General features: G+C 42.1%; 1 pseudogene; it reads left to right on the forward strand.

The window, feature by feature from the left end:
• Positions 1-1,096: 1,096 nt before the first annotated feature.
• Positions 1,097-2,493, forward strand: LOC101531358 (luc7-like protein 3; annotated as a pseudogene).
• The last annotated feature ends 10,743 nt before the right edge of the window (positions 2,494-13,236 follow it).

The raw sequence follows: 13,236 nt of genomic DNA on the forward strand, positions 1-13,236 counted from the left end.
GCTGCCTCCAAGAATGTACATGAATTTAAAGTGGTGAGTGAAGTTAGGACTCTAGCCCAGATACTCTCACACAGGATATGGCTATCCCAAGTGTAAGAAAGTGAAAACAGAACCACGGAAACACTTCCTTTCTTGTTCACCCAAGACTTAGGAGTTTTCAGGAATGGCTACAGAGAGTCATTTCCCAAGCTTTCGTGTTGGTAAGCTGACTTTCTTTTTATATAGTAACTCCAAAGTGTCATAGCTATATTCAGAATGTCCTGGAGTCACTTCAGATGTCACTTCAGATTCTCATTTTTGAATGAGAATCTGGTCTTGAGGGCCTCCTCATCATCCAATTCTCCTTTCTCTCCCTTCTCTTCTTCTTCCTTTTAATAAACTAAACTTGATTAGGTAAAAATGACAGACAGAAATGAGCTTACCGTAACACTGCTCATCAATCTAGAAGAGAATGTAAGGGAAGTCTCCAAATATTCTATACACATCCTGAATAATGAGGAATTGCAGAGAGAATTGAAATGCTAAAGGAATTCAATACAGGGTGATTTATATGTTAGTAGGAATATTTTCCTCTGAAGATAAGGGAAATAGACTTTAACTGCAGGTGACTTCCAGAAGGATCATTCTACTTAAAGGAACTTAAGGGATAGACATGAAGGGCTGACAGAATGGCTCATTTGTCTCATTCTCCACTTTGCAGACCCAGCACTATGTAGTGTGACCAGTTCTTATCCTGACTGGACTACTTCCAATCAAGCTCCCTGCTTGTGGCATTGGAAAGCAGAGGAGAATGGCCCAAAGCCTTGGAAGCCACTGTCCATGTGCAAGACCAACAAGTTTCTGCCTCCTGATTTTGAACATTCTAACTTCCACATGCTGTGACCATTTGGTGAATGAAACAGCAAATGGAGGATCTTTCTCTTTCATTCTCTTTCTCTCTCTCTATGTAAATCCTGTTTTCATTTTTTTTTTTTTTTTACATTTTGTTTCCTCGGCTGTTCAGAGGAGGAAGCTGGTACGCCCTGAGAACTGCCGCGTTGCCAGCGTTTCGGTGGACGGGTTTGAGGCTGGGGGCCAGCCACCCAAACAAAGCACTATGATTTCGACTGCACAATTGTTGGATGAGTTAATGGGCCGGGACTGAAACCTCACCCCGCACGAGAAGCACAGCAACGTGAAGTGGGACAACGAGAACGTTTGTAAATATTACCTCTGCGGTTTTTTTTTCCTGCAGAATTGCGCACAAACACTCCTTCTGATCTTGGTCCGTGTGAAAAAAATTCATGATGAAAATCTATGAAAACAGTATGAAGAGTTCTCGTTTTATGAAAGTTGGCTATGAGAGAGATTTTTTTGCGGTATGTATAGAGCTTACTTGTAGAAGTAGAACATACAATTAGAAGAGGCCATTATCCCAAAACCAGCAGTCTTCTGGGGTAGCTGGTCCAACAGACAAAAGGAAGGAAAAATTCAGGTTCTAACAGATAAAATTGATATACTCCTGTTGCAGATTGAAGAGTTAGTATCTGAAGCGTATCTGAAGCAAAGGTAGAGGAAGCCCAGGGAATGATGAAGTTGGTTGGACAGTTCAAAGAAGAGAGAGAATTGCTAAGATCCATAACCTTGACCACTACTGAAAGTTTTGCTGCCCAAGAAAAACAAACAGAAGTTTGTGAAGTGTGTGGAGCTTTTTTGACAGTAGGAGATGCACAGTCCCAAGCAGATGATCACTTGATGGGAAAACAGCACATGGGCTATGCCAAAAAAAAAGCTACTGTAGAAGAATTAAAAAGAAAAGTTAAGAGAAAGAACCGAAGAACCTGATCGTGATGAACGCCTTAAAAAGGAGAAGCGAGAAAGAGAAGAGAGCAGAAGCGGGAGAGAGAAAGGGAAGAGTGTGTGAAAGACGAAGAGAAGAAGAGGGAAAGACAGAGAAAGAAGAAAGAGAAGTCGCCCACGAAGCAGGCACTCCAGCCGCACTTCTGACCAGAGATGTAGCAGGTTCCGGGACCACAAAAGGTCACGGAGTGGAGAAAGGCAGCGAGGCAGAAGTAGAGATGGATGAAGAAGCAGAAGCCATGAGAGATCAGAAAGAAAACATAAATCTCGCAGCCAGGATCGAATAAGGTCGAAAAGCCGAGCCCGAAAGTCCTATAAGCACAAGAGCACAAGTCAGGACAGAGAACCAGATGCCAAATCCAAAGATAAAGAAAAGAGAGGATCTGAGGACCAAAAAAAAAAAGCATGAAGTCCAGTAGTCGAGAAAAACAGAGTGAAGATGCAAACACTGATTCGAAGGAAGGTGATACTAAGAATGAAGTCAATGGGACCGGTGAAGACATTACATCTGAAGGTGACAGTCCAATTAAAACTGATCCAATAAGACCTCAGATCAGACCGAGGACTGCCCTTGGAAGATGCTTGGAAGAATGCTGAAAGCAGCATACAGTGGAGACTGGAATTAAAATGAGATGAAAGAAAACTAGAGTGGCATAGAAAGAGTATAAAGTTCAGTTAGTTGTTCTTTGCTTTTTTTTTTTTTTTGCTTTTTGTTTTTATTTTTTTAATTAAAAATTTTAATTCAGGACTGATAGGACCTACCAGAATTCAGACATGTATTATTAGCATATATGCCACTGAAAAGTTAGGTCCTGTATCATATTTTTTATTAAGACTTTTTAAGAAATATTACCTAAATATGTGACTTCCTCAGTGTTTACTTGCAAGTTTTCATTCTTGGACTTGGAAAACAGGATAAAACATTAGCAATTGTGTGAATCAAGCTAAGTGGGATTCCACTTTTACAACTCTGCTATACCTGGCATTTGAATTTAGAAGTAAAAATAAAGTATCTCAGATTTCTGCTAAAAACATTTTTTTTAAAAAAGATATGACACAAGCAAGTGAAAAACAGAGAATAATTTATTGCAATATTATCTATAAAACAATGACCCCTTGTAACCACCATACTGCTACTTAAGGAACATTGAAGAAATAAGATTGTCAGTTTTGTAAAATGAGAAAATATGGTAGTTCAGGACTAGGACAATTTGTACCGATCTATATCAAGCTTGTAGGATGTCCTACATACGATACTGAATTTGAAGTTGACAAACAATCCAAGAAGATGTAGTATTACATGAAGCCATGGAAAATCAATGTTTCAAGAAGTAGGGAGTAGTCAGCCATACCAAAAGCTACTGCAGCAACTGCATATGCAATGACACAAAAATTTACATAAAGCTGGGCTAATTTCATGGTATTGATTCATTCATTAAATGGTTGAGCACTACGTTTTTTTTAAAAGATGTATTTATTTTTCTTGGCAAAGCAGATTCACAGAGTAAAGGAGAGACAGAGAGAAGATCTTCCCCATTTGATTCACTCCAAGTGACTGCCTTGGCTGGAGCTTAGCAGGTCCAAGGCCAAGAGACAGGAGCTTCTTCTGGGTTTCCCATGTGGGTGTAAAGTACCCAGTCATTGTACCATCCTCTACTGCTTTCCCGGGTCATAAACAGGAAGCTGGATAGGAAGCGGTGAAGCCAGGAGAGGAGCAAGTGCCCATATGGGATCCTGGTGCATTTAAGGCAAAGATTGAGCCACTGAGCCATCACATCAGGCCCTGAGAACCTGCTATGTGCAAAGGATTCCTTCCATGAGACCTTCATTAAATGTAAAAAGACATTACACTTAGCTTGATGATTTATAATAGCTAGTGTGTGCAAAGAGCAGAGTAAGCCTGAAGAGAGAACATGTAAGTGTGGCAATTTTTCTTTCTGGAAGGTTGATTCTCAAAGCAGGTAAAAGGCTACACAGCAAGATGTGCTAGGAGAGTGGTTGAGCCCAAAGGCAAGTATGTGGAAAGACTCAGGGTGGAATGGCTGATGTGTGCAGTGACCAGTGGTCAGTGCTGCTGGATAATGAGAGTCAGTGAGCAGGGACACCTGGAAAATGAGCCATGAGAAAGGGAAGTAGACAGGTGGACAAAAAAGCTTCAATTAAGCAAGAAAGGAGCATAATCAATATTGAGGGAAGTTGGAGCTCCCTGATGATTTCATTGCTATTTCTGAGGTAGTTCTCACACAGTAGGAAAGTTGCTGGCCTGGATTCAGATAAGAAACAAGAGGGCAGGTGTGATGTCTCAATGGATAATCTTCACCTTGCAAGTACTGGGATCCGTTTGGGCACTGGCTGCTCTGCTTCTCATCCTGATCCCAGCTTTTGGCTGGGAAGGCAGTGGAGGATGTCCCACACCTTTAGGCCCTGCACCTACATGGAAGACCTGGAAGAAGCTCCTGGCACCTGGACTTGGTCAGTTCAACTCTGGTCTCTGTACCATCTGGGGAGTAAACCAACAGATGGAAGACCTTTCTTTCTGAATCTCCTTGTCTGTATAAATCTGATTTGCCTTTCAAATACAAATAAATGAATCCTAAGGAGCAACCAAGAGATACTAGTGAGGGCACTGTGTCTCATAGAAGCTGGCTTGATTGTGGGAAGAGTTAAATTACAAGGAAATAATAGACTTGTAAAATCAACATTACTAAGTTGGTAAAGAAAAGAAATCCCAAAGTTAACGATAGAGAAATTGTGTTTTGAAATTCCTAGTTTTAGATATATTATAAATGGAATTCTATAAACATACAGTAAGAGACATCACTAGGATATGGGATGAGAAGGCTGCTGTACATATGGGACAGACAGAAGAAAGAAATCCTTCTATGTTTAGCTGTGGCTAAGAAGGTGGATATTTCAATCCTCAAATGTGAGGAGAAGCATTACAGAAGTGAAGAGCTGGGAGAGGATGTGTCAGACTCCGTGGATGGCATTGGGGGGAAGGTGATTCAGGCCACATCTCCAGAATTTGCAATGAATGGTTGACACCTGTGGCATGTTTTAAGCCAAAAGTAGAGGTTCAGTAGTGAGCAGGGTTGAGAGGAAACCAGGCAGATCTGGAGAGAACTATGCATTACAGGATCCAAAGACACTTTTCCCTTTTTTGTTTTTTAATTTCTTTGTTATGATACAGTTCGATATGCTTAGAGGTTACCTCTCCCTCCTTGGCTGAATTCAATTCCCACCATGATGTCCCTTATTTATTACAATAGTGCAGTCCTTCAAAATTAGTCAAAATCCATTGATCTGCTATGTAAGTGAATCACATCATTGTAGGTATAGAAAATAGTAGAACGTTACTTTTCCCCTGAAAAAAAAAATGTATACATGGTGAATAAATAGGCAAGCTTCTAAAACACCTCTTGCAACCTTGACATAATGCTTTGCCAAGTCCTCCTTTTTACTTATCTCCTTCTTCCTTCCTTCATTTTCCCCTCCTCCTCCTCCTCCTCTTCTCCTTCTCCTTCTTTTTGTTTACCTAATAGGGATTACAGTCATATGTCTGTTTCAGGTTATATTGTATGGTTATTGAAATACAGATGGCAAATTGTGGGAATTCTTGAGTAACTGAGGAAGAGGATGAGAGCAAGAGTCTTAACAATCAAGTCCAGGCAAGACAAGAAGAAAGAGAAGCTTATAGGATGAGGTGGTGATGTTTACAAATGTAGAGGTCAGATGGCAAGATATCAAGGTGATTAATATGCAAAGGCAATCTCAAAAAATTAGAGCAAGAAAGTACAAAATCCTGTATCATAGAACATAGCAAGTGAATAGTGAAAATGGTCGCAGTGGAATACTTTCAAGGAACCAAGGAACCCCAAGCCACAAGGTGAGGATAGAGGAGTTTAATGTTGAAGCATTAGTGCAGGTGATTTTGACTGTCATTACAGAACTCTGGGACCTTAGTATTTGACAAGAAACCTGCATGGACCAGGAGTTCATTCAAGTTGTATAAACCTAGTCTACACTATATGTCATTCAGCATACTGCTATATCTGAATGAGAACTGAACAATTTTTTAGTTCAGAAATAATGTATTTCATCTTACTTCATTTAAAATTCTATACTGTGGTTTTATATAAAATGAACTCAAATAATAATGAAAGACTTAGTAGACAAGAGTAGGTAAAAATGAGATCTCTTTTTTAAAAATTGAATCTTTCCTCTATCATGCTTAGAGCAATATTTTAAACAAGATTAAGGCTGAAAACCAGGGTTGTATCTGGACCAGGCTGGACAAAGTGGTGATATCTGTCAGCATATACGAGGGATGGTTCTGGGGAGTGGGTCAGGCTGAGAGAAGCCACAGTATCCATTGGTGTGCATGGGAGCCAGACGGGGTGTGGGCTGAACCAGGCAGCACAGGCTCGCACACAGAAGAATTGGGACTGGGGACTTATTGGCAGTCACCTGAACTATGCCGGGGTACCCACTCTTATGCCAGAGGCCTGGGAATGTGCAGATTGTCTGGGCTGACCTATAGCACCCATCAGTTTGAGAGAGATATGATGCTGATGTGGAACTGACCAGGCAGCTGCATCCACCAGCATGTGCTTGGTGCAGGTGACAAAGCAAAATGGAGCTTGCAGTGGCTGGTGCACACAAAAGTTTAATCTGAAGTCAGTTTAGGTGAAATTTCTTTGGTGCTTCTCTGACTAGACTGCTGGACTCAGACCCTGGCCATAAGGAGACTCACGGGATGTGTAGTGCAACCATGGAGTGCATGCATCAGGCCTGGGCCTCCTTAGTTGCTGGTGCCAGAGGAGGGGACAACATGTCCATTTGCACACTGAGGACATGATATCTAGGTCAGCCAGGCCATTAAGGGATGTTGAGTGCATCATCAGAATGCAAAGGGCAAAATAAGTTGGACAATTTTCAACATTTGCAGCCTTTTCCTGGGTCTGTGGATGCATTAGATGAACTGCATTAACCAGCGGACAACCTTGGAAAAATTTTCGCAGCCCTGGAACAACAAAATAGACAATTTAGGGTTATCACAAACACACATGTCACACCGTAAGAACACTCTTCCCCTCACTCAGATTTCTAAACATCACCAAAAGAGTATCTCTCATCCCCAGCTGCTTATGTAGTTTGACAGAAAGTAGTGACCCGCACCCTCTGCCCCCTCCCCTGCAGACATGGGAGGGAGGGGAAAAAAGGATGAAACATGGGTCCGACCCATCGCCTCCAATCCTGATGCTCTACATCCTAATAGGAGGCCAACACAGACATGTACCTCTCTCAACTATGTAAACAATATTAACTGTAAGTTAAAATAAAAATGGATATAAGAAAATAGGATGTCTCCAAGACCACATGTTCCTTGTCATGAGCCTCAGGTTTAGATACCGAGTTCCCTAACTCAATGTTCCTGAACGAGGAGGCATTAACCTTCATTGCTAATGCCTGACCTGTCAGTACTTGTTTCATGTGTTGTAGTACTGCGCACCAGAGGAGTCAGCTTGTTTTCTTCCATATGGAAGGAAGCTAAAAGCTTTCAGTAATGTGCATAAACAACATGAACACTCAATGTACATAGCAAGACAATACTAATGTTAGCAATACAAGCCAATGAGAAACATTTGTGAAATTATATCTTCTCCCTTTCTTAGAGTTCAATACATGAGGAGTTCTGGTGAGATAACAATGCTCAAATACTATTAGGTTGCTACACAAGAGTCAGTTTGTGGGGAAGGTGCCATGGCTCAGCAGGCTAATCCTCAAGTGATGTTATCCATGTGGGTACAATGTGGGTAGTGGTTGGTTTGTGTCTTGATGTTCTACTCCCAAGCCAACTCCTTGCCTGTTGCCAGGAAAAGCAGGACCATGGGTGATAGCTCAATCATTGGAACCCTGTGCCTACATGGAAGACTGGGAATATGCTCCTGGCCCTCATTCTGGATTGATCATCTCTGACTGTTGTAGCCAATTGGGGAGTGAATCAGCACATGGAAGATCTTTCCCGTGTATCTCTCCTGCTTTCTCTATGTCTGACTGAAAAAAATAAATGAAGGTCCCTGCACGGTGTCCTAGCGACTAAAGTCCTAGCCTTGCACATCCCGGGATCCCATGTAGGCACTGGTTCTAGTCCCAGCAGCACTGATTTCCATCTAGCTTCCTGCTTGTGGCTTGGGAAAGCAATCAAGGACTGCCTAGAGCCTTGGGTCCTGGCCCCATGTAGGAGACCCAGAAGAGCTGCTGGATCTTGCCTTCAGATCAGCACAGCTCCAGCTGTTGAGACCACTTGGGAAGTGAATCATCAGATGGAAGATCTTCCTCTCTGACTCTCCATTTCTCTCTATATATCTGACTTTGAAATATAAATAAACCTCTGAAGAAAAGAATATTTTAAATTCATTCAACAGAGAGCACTTTTTAATGCTTCCCCATTTAATACAGGAATTACCAATTGTATTTTGCTCATCTACCTAAATGTTATCATGAGTATTGTTTTTTCTTTTTCAGTAAATTGCAGTAAGTGGTTGTTAATTGAATAACCTATTATTTCTAGGATAAACTGCACTTGCATGCAATGTAGACATCCTGTTTTGTTCCTGGGTTTGTGCTATAAATTCTGTTAGGTTATTGCATGTGTGCTTATTGGAGATACTGATCTGTCATTTTTTTTTACACTGCTTTTGCATTTAGTATCAGGATGATGCTGGTCTCATGAAAGGAGATGAACATAATTCTCTTTTTTATTTTCTGGAAGAATTGACATAAAGTAGGTTTTATTCATCCCTGAAGTATTTCCTAGTATGCTCCAGTCAGACTGTAAGGGTAGTCCTGGGATTTCATTTACTGGTTGTTTGAACTAGACATTTATTTCATTTTATTTCATTTTTATTGATAAACTGCTGTGTTAGTTGGAGTCTGGCTGAACGTTATTTTTTCCTTGATGGCTAGTCAAATCTTATGAGTTTTTTTTCTTAAAGATTTATTGGTTTTTGTTGGTAAGGCAGATATACAGAGAGGAGAAAAGACAGAGAGGAAAATCTTCCGCTAATGATTCATTCCCCAAGTGGCTGCAATGGCTGGAGTTGAGCCAATCTGAAGCCAAGATCCAGGAGCTTCTTCTGGGTCTCCCATGTGGGTGCTGGGCCCCAAGTCTTTGGGCTGTCCTCTACTGCTTTCCTAGGCCACAAGCAGGGAGCTGGAAGGGAAGCAGGGCTGCCAGGATTAGAACAGGTGCCCATATGAGATCCTGGTGCATTCAAGGTGAGGCCTTCAACCACAAGGCCACTGTGCCAGGCCCTAACATTTCATTGCTTTGATGTGTTAGGGCTACTCAGGTTGTCTGTCCTTGAGGAATGTTTGAATGTTTCTCTTTCAAGCAGTTTATGCATGTCATCTGAGTCGCAGTGTTGCTGTCTTGTACGTCTAGAGTGTACATGTACATCCTATTCCATTCCTGAATCATAACATCTCACTTTCTCTCTCTAGAAATGGACAGACGAAAAAATGAAAAAGGGAATACATAAAGGGATAACATCCAGATCCAGTATTCCAATTGTTCAAAATAGTTCTTGGGTTGGGGCAGTGTTGTAGTAACTGTATCAGGAGTTACAAGTTATATAGAGTTTTCCACCATCAGTTTGTACCGATGTCATGATCAGGATATGATGATCTCGCTATGTTGGGGAGTACCCTCAGTTCTCACATCATGGCATGTCCCAAGCACTTGGGTCTTACATGAGCAGGGAGCTGAATTCAAAGTGAAATGACCAAAGCTTATTTGTTGGATGAAACTTATGATGCCACAACTTTGGCCCCTGAATATGACAAATGTTGAGAGAATCCGAAACCATAAGAAAAAAACGCTTTTTCACTGACAGCCACTTGCTGAATGTGGACACCACAGAGAGGAAAGGCTGTTACCCTGGGAGTGGAAGATGCTTCCCTGCCCCCTCCTAACATATACTAGAAGTCCATTGGCACTGGAGTGCTAGTCTTGTCTCCGGGAAAGTTTGAGAATGGGAACATTTTGACAGTAAGACTCAGACCTGTGCACTAAGGATCTGGAAGTTCAGGTGAGGCCCTCCCTGCTTGTTCCTCAGGGCTTTAGTGACACTGGGCTGCAGGGGAGCACCCCAGGTCCTCAGTCTCCAGCAATCTATGTGACATCCTTACTGCACTTGACACTATTCCTTTGTGGTCTTAAAGAAAGGCTGGTCCTCTGAGCAGCCAGGTGTCCAAGGAGATCTCCTAAATGCCCTAAACTGGTGGATGATTTTGGTTATTCCAGCCAGGTGCACACAGCTGTGCCAAACTGGCAATCTAGTTCCCAGTCCTGTAGATCCAGTCCTGTAGATATAACAACCAGGCAGCTGCCACTCCCACGCTCTGGTGATCCCTCAGAAGGAAAGTTCACTCTGCAAGAAATGGTGCGGTCCTGGCCCTCAGCCCTGAAATCCTCGTTTCAGCCTCCCCTCTACCAGGACCTGCCCAGAGTCTGCAGGCTTCACAGGCAACATCGGCGATGCTCCCTGTGTGTCCTCCACAGGGGTCTAAGGGTCCTCAGCTGCCTGTACAGAAGGTTCCCATCACAGGGCCAGTGACCTTGGCTTCTGTCCTCCAGCTCACAGGACTGGGCCCAGGTGTCTTCTTGGATCCTGATCTTGAATGTGCCATTGGGTCAAGCAGGCTGTAGCCAAATAGACCTACACAAGGGGAGCTGGCAGAACCATTTACAAGTGGGCAGCAGATCTTCTGGAAGCCTGGACTGCCCACTAGGTCCAGTCCTGGTGAAAACACAGTGGTTGTTTTCTGCGCAGTGGAAAATGCTTTCATTGCTCCAGTGTCACTGCCAGAGTCCCTCTTGTACTGTCATCTGTGCTATAAAAGCATGTGGTGGCTCAGGCTTGCTCCCCACACCAGAGGAAGTCACTGTGGACAGTCAGGTGGGAGTGGATGAGAGTGTAAGCTGTGCTGGTGCGCTGTTGGGCATGACTTATCTCCAAGGCTGAGGCTGTTCCAGGATCCTGAGTGCCTGAGAACCTGAGCTCCCTCTGCTCTCTTAACACTTACTTGATCCACAGGAAGCCCTCACCTCCTTTTCCAGCTCCTCTGCTTAGGATGTTTCTTTTATTCTCCGGTGAGGTAGAGGCAAATTTTGCAGGGACTGGGAGACACATTGAATCCCCAGATTAGATGACAGGTAGCTCCTTTCCCTCCTCTGACTCTTGCAGGATTGGGCCTGGATAGGACTATGTAAGGCATAGTGCACTGGTCCTAACATCTGGCATTGGGACTGACACAGAGCTTCAGCTCCTGGGTGAACGGATGCTAAATGGGTGAGGAGGCTGAGCAGCAACACCAGCCCAGGGAACCACAGGCTGAGTCAGCATTGCACAAGCTGCTCCTTGAGCTCCATCTATCCAACCAGAACTTCTTACTTTTCTCCCTAAAGACCTATTATTATTCCTGAACGATTCTTCATGGGACTGTGATTTCTACAGACTTCATATCCGTGTATGGCAACCATCTTCAGCAGCTAACGTAATGCGGTGTAGCCACTTGATAGACAGGACCTGCTTCCCTGGTTAATTGATTGAATAGATATGGCCATTTAATTTTACAGTGTGGAAATGGCACCTGATTTGTTGATACCTGGCGCCTCCTGCCTCCTAGCATGCTACTTTAGGTTATTAACTTCAGGGAAACATTGGAGCTCTAATAACTACCTTCCTGCTTCTTGCTTTCATTAATTGAATGTTTTGTACTGTTCCAAAATATTGTACTGCACAACTCCCAAATTGATTGAAGGATGAGTGCTTTAATATTCCTCAATGTGCAGTGGTTCCTGGATGTAGCAGGAGCTGCAGTTGCCTAGCTAGCCAGTGAACACACTTCCTAACACTCTACACTGGTGTCCAGTGTGATTTCTCTTGCATTCTGTAGCACCCATGGCCAGGGTAGTTCACCCCTGTCACCACCTGAGCTCTAGGCTGGCCTGTGCATGAAGGGGAAGATTTCCATCCCAACTGTCACAGCAACACAGCTCTAGCTGTCCCAGGACTGGCCCTCTCTCCTGAGCCTCTCTTGTGGGACCTCAGATCCCTATAGCCCCAGTCTCCTCCTGGCAGTCCCCAACAGGCTTCTAATTTTCTCAAAATTGACTATGTAATGATGATGAACTGAGAAATAAAAACACTGCAAGTCCAAAGTCATAAATCAGAAATTTTAATGGTGTTAAATAAGACAATTGTGATTAGCATTAAAATTCTGGAAATGAGAGATATTTTGAAGCAGAAAAAGATTTTGATGAATATCAATTTCTAGAAAGAGACGTGTATTTATTTTTTGCAGTTAAAAAAAGTTTTGGTGAAAGCTAAATTTCTAGAAATCAGAATTGTTTTCTTGTACCAGAAGAAAAGTTTAATTCCTGTTAAAATTCCTAAGAAAAGTATTCTTTGAAATAGTTGAGGAGAGTTGCATCAAACTTAAAATGAAGAAGAGCTGGTTTTATATTTGAAAAATTTGGTTTGACTAAGGCATGGAAAGGAGAGGACTTTTTTGTTTGTTTTTAAATTTTAATATTTTTTTAGCAACTGAAAATTTTGGTTAACATGAAAATCCTGAAGGAAAGGTTCTTTGTCATAGCTGAGGAAAATTTTGTATTATAGTTAACAATCTGGAGAGATGTTGTCATAATGTGGAAATTTTCAGTCAACATAAAATTCCAGCAAGTAGACTAGTTTTAAATTATGGAAAAATAATCGATTAACATTTGAAATCTGGAACATAGAGTTGTTTTGCAAAGCCGCAGAAAGTCTTGAGTATTATTTAAGTTCTGGCAATGAATGTCCTTTTGGAGGCTGAAGAAAACTTTGGTGAAGGTAAACCCTCCAGAAAAGGGACTGTTTTGTATAGAGGAACATTTTGATCAACATCACTTTCTGGAAAGGAGTGTCCTTTTCATGGCAGAAGAAAATGTTGGTTAAAGTTAAGCTCCAGGAGAGCAGACAAGTTTTGGAAGCTGTAGGAAATTTTGGTTATGGTAGAAATTCTAGAAAGAGAGTTGCTCTTTGTCACACAATAAATTTTGCTGGACATTAAAAAGCTAGGAAGAAGTGTCCCTTCCCTTAGCTGAAGAACTTTTCAGTTAAGGGTAAATATGTAGAATGAGAGTCATTTTCATGGTAGAACATATTTTGGATTAACACAAAATTTCTGGAAAACAGGAGAAGTTGTCATAACTCGGGGGGAATTGTAGTTCATGTTGAAATGCTAGAAGACAGAATTTACAGTGGAAGAAAGTTTTGATCAACATCACAACTTTTGGAATGAGTGTCCTTGTTCAAGCATGAAGAACATTAGGGTCAAGGTTGAACA

The sequence above is a fragment of the Ochotona princeps genome, chromosome 2 (genome assembly GCF_030435755.1).
Source record: "Ochotona princeps isolate mOchPri1 chromosome 2, mOchPri1.hap1, whole genome shotgun sequence".
In the NCBI taxonomy this organism is placed as follows: domain Eukaryota; kingdom Metazoa; phylum Chordata; class Mammalia; order Lagomorpha; family Ochotonidae; genus Ochotona; species Ochotona princeps.